Genomic DNA, 623 nt, shown 5'->3' with positions numbered 1-623 from the left:
CTTGTGCCCAAACATTCAGTATAAAACTCTTAAATAATTCCTTTAATTATCACAGAGTAGCCTGCAGCATGTAATCACGATAAACATACAATATGCCCTATTTGTTCTTTAGGCTTGATACAATTACCGTGAAGGGAACTGGATCAATCCTTGTAAATGCCTAGGACTCAACCTCTCTTCTTTAAGAAAGTTCTTGTCCCAGACTAAACACACAACTCCTACATTGCACTGAGTAAATGTGTGTCTTCAACACAACCTCAATACAGTGTAACAAATATATAAGTGCATTTTTAATGATCAAGTTATTTGGCTTTCTAAAAAGAGCATTAGATGTGCCGACTTGGTTGCTTAGTTGTGCTTTAATCTGTAATTATGAGTTTTAGCTCTTGTATACTGTAAAGTATCTACTTGCCTCTATAGTTTTGACCAGTAAACCCTTAAAACTCTAATGTTTATAGAACAAATATAACCTAATGAAAGTGATAACATCACAACTCATACAGATTGCACTTTGATGTATTTTTTTACAGTAAGACCTTCCTGTTTGATATGTGTTTACATGTTTATACCACATTTTATTTCTGTGTGCAAACAATCACAATGAATTTAATCACAAACACTAC

This window comes from Onychostruthus taczanowskii, unplaced genomic scaffold (genome assembly GCF_017590055.1).
Source record: "Onychostruthus taczanowskii isolate IOZ18803 unplaced genomic scaffold, ASM1759005v1 scaffold177, whole genome shotgun sequence".
Classification (NCBI taxonomy): domain Eukaryota; kingdom Metazoa; phylum Chordata; class Aves; order Passeriformes; family Passeridae; genus Onychostruthus; species Onychostruthus taczanowskii.
This window is presented reverse-complemented; position numbering follows the sequence as displayed.